Source organism: Mandrillus leucophaeus, unplaced genomic scaffold, assembly GCF_000951045.1.
Source record: "Mandrillus leucophaeus isolate KB7577 unplaced genomic scaffold, Mleu.le_1.0 Scaffold109, whole genome shotgun sequence".
Classification (NCBI taxonomy): Eukaryota; Metazoa; Chordata; class Mammalia; order Primates; family Cercopithecidae; genus Mandrillus; species Mandrillus leucophaeus.
In genome coordinates, this window is record NW_012099098.1 from 1,104,148 (window position 1) to 1,107,305 (window position 3,158).

Genomic DNA, 3,158 nt, shown 5'->3' on the forward strand with positions numbered 1-3,158 from the left:
AATTTTTTTTAATGTTTTGAAGATATAGAGTCTCACTATGTTGCCCAGGCTGGTCTCCAACTCGTGGGCTCAAGTGATCCTCCGGCCTCAGCCTCCCAAGTAGCTAGGCCCACAGGTGTGTGCCACCACACCGGCTAACTTTTGTATTTTTTGTAGAGATGGGGTCTTACTATGTTGCCCAAGCTGGTCTCCAACTCCTGGGTTCAGGCGATCTGCCTGCCTTAGCCTCCCAAAGTGCTGGGATTACAGGAGTGAGCCATGGCTCCCAGCCATTTGTGGTGTTTGAAGTCACCAAGTGTGTGGTTATTGGTCACAGCTGCCCCAGGACACTAATACCTAGATTTAAGCCAGGTGTAGTCAGGGAAGAGAAACAGCGATGGGGCATGCGGTGACCTGGGGAAGTCCCAGGGTTTCCAGTCTGTGCCAGTGTCCTCATCTGTAAGATGGGGTGGGAGGCCGGGCTCTTCGGTTCAGTTAAGGGTACCCCGTACTGTCTAGCATGGGTGGGGCCCGTTCCATCAATCATCAGCCTCAACAGCTGCCATGGGAGATAACGGCTCCTCCTGGGCCACGGGGCTGTGCTGGTGGGTGATAGCAAATGACCAAGAGAGCCATGTCCTGCGGCTGTTCCCTGGCCAGCTCCTGTGTTCGGAGGAGCTGAGAGCAGGAGGCCTAGGTGTATCTTGCCCTTCGGGGAACTGGGGCAGGCCTGGGGCCCTCCCTGGCCTCAGTTTACCCATCTGCAGGATGGAGGTTCTATCATAGCATGCCCTCCCTGCTGCCCCCTCCTGGCCAGTCCAGGCCATGCGGCCTGCTGCTGCTGCTGCTGCTGTAGGGAGCAAGGTCTGCACCTGGGCGGCTGGGCCCAGCACACCCGCCCCACCTGTTCCCACCCTTCCCGTACTTTCCAACGCACTCAGACCGGTGAAATCTGGACTAGGGCGGCACAGCGCGAGCCCCAGGTGAGAACAGGGCTTCCGTGTCAACAGAGCTGGTTTGAATCTGTTTCACATTGACCCTTTATGTGAACGAGAACAGTCGCTTCCCCCGCGAGCTGTCAGAAGGCGTCGTGCCTGTCTTGCTAGTGAGGAAACTGAGGCTCAGAGAGGCAGAAGACTTGCCCAAGATCACACCACCGGGACCCAGGATTCAAGCGCAGGCCTGCCCCATGTTTCCCAGGCTCTCTGTGGCCTCCCGGCTGCAAGGAGGCTGCCAGGGACCAGGTGCCACCCTTCTGAGGTGAGGCAAGGAGTGCCCGTCCCTTGGGCACGTCTAACTTGGTGAAGGTCCCGCGGGTGGGTTGTGGCATGAGTACAGCTTGCAGGGTCTGGTGTGGGCAGCAGCTCTCTGCCTTCCCCCCAGTTCCTAGTGGGCAGCCCCAGCAGAGCCCACCCCAGCTTCACTCCCCTACGTGCCGCCTGCCAGTTGGGGTCCGCTGCATCCTAGGTCCTGGGCAAGTCCCCTCCCCTCCTAAACCTTAGTTTCCTTGTCTGTGAAATGGGGACCTGGCGGCAGTGGCACCTCCTACACCTGCTGATTGCTAAGTAAAGTCCTGTGTGGGCAGTGCCCCCGCGAGGGGGACCCACCGGACCACACGGCTCAAGTGGCTCTGGATTTCCTCGCAGGTGCCTGAGATCCCAGGCCCGAGAGGATTAAGGCGGGATTACTGACTGAATGCCGGAGGAATTAGGGCAGCTGGGAGATGAAGCCGTTAGGCCCGGCTGCATCCCGTTTCCTGCCTCGTTTCAAGTCAACGTTCCAACAGCGATGCCTGGCTCGTCTTGCTCTCATCCAATGGACAAGCACGCAGGCTCAGAGAGGGGGTGTGACTTGCCCAAGGTCACTCAGCTTGGATGCTGTGGAACAGGGACACCCACTGTCCCAGTCTGTTTATGGGAAGCCGCTCTGCAGCTGCCCTGACCCACCATGTGCCCCACCGCTGTTTCCTTGCCTTGACCCCTTGTTGCCTGGACCAGGGTGGCCCAGCTCCAGGCTCTTGGGCCCCTTGCGGAGGACAGGAACCTGTGACTCTGTCCCCAAAGACCTGAGTGGCTGAGGGGGCCCCACAGAGCTTGGGCTTCCTGGAGGACGAGGAGGGATCTGCCAGCCACCTGCACCACCCCGGCCCCAGGGCTCCCCTGGAGCTACCATGCCAGCCGGACTCAGGTGGGTCTGTAGGAGCACCGTGCCTCTAGTCAGACTTTGAGATGTGCCCCCTGCTCCCACCGTGCCCTCCCCTGCCCAGGACTCTGGTTGTAAACCCTGACTAAGGGAATTTTATCTCCACCAGGGGCTCAGTAGGTGGGAAGTGGCTTAAATAATGCAGGTTTATAATCTCACTAGAGGTCAGAGGAGTCTGAAATGGGCCTCATGGGGCTAAAATCAAGGTGTCTGCAGGGCCGTGTTCCTTCTGGAGGCTCCAGGGGAGGAAGGGGAGGATCCAGTCTGTGCCTTTCCAGCTTCTAGAGGCTGCCTGCGTTCCTTGGCTCGTGGCCCCTTCCCCCACCTTCAAGACAGCAGCAGAGACCTGAGTCCTTCTCATGCCATCTCTCTGTTCTCTCTCCTGCCTCCTCCTCCACACTGGAGGACCCTTGTGATCACACTGGCCCCCCAGTGACCCAGGATAATCCATCTCCCTGTTTGAAGGTCAGCTAATTAGCAACCTTCATTCCATCTGCCTCCTTCATTCTCCCGGCCACATAATGGGATTCACAGCTTCCAGGGATTAGGACACGGACATCTTGGGGCGGGGGCATAATTCTGTCGACAACACCAAGAAACACTTGGATGTTAAGCATTCACCGAACACTGTTCAGGCTCCAGGTGCTGGGAGCAGCAGTGAACAAAGCCAACAGACACCTCCACCCTCAAGGAGTTCACGTTCATGGACGAGGGAACAGATGAAACCCGGCAATGAAAATAAGTAGTGTAATGACTTGAAAAGTGCAGGGGAGAAAGAGAAGACGGATGGAGAATGACTCCTGGCCCCTTCTCTATTTCTTTTTTTTTTTCCACTCTTGTTTCCCAGGCTGGATGGAGGGCAATGGTGCGATCTCGGCTCACTGCAACCTCCGCCTCCCGGCTTCAAGTGATTCTCCTGCCTCAGCCTCCCGAGTAGCTGGGATTACAGGTGTGCACCACCACGCCCAGCTAATTTT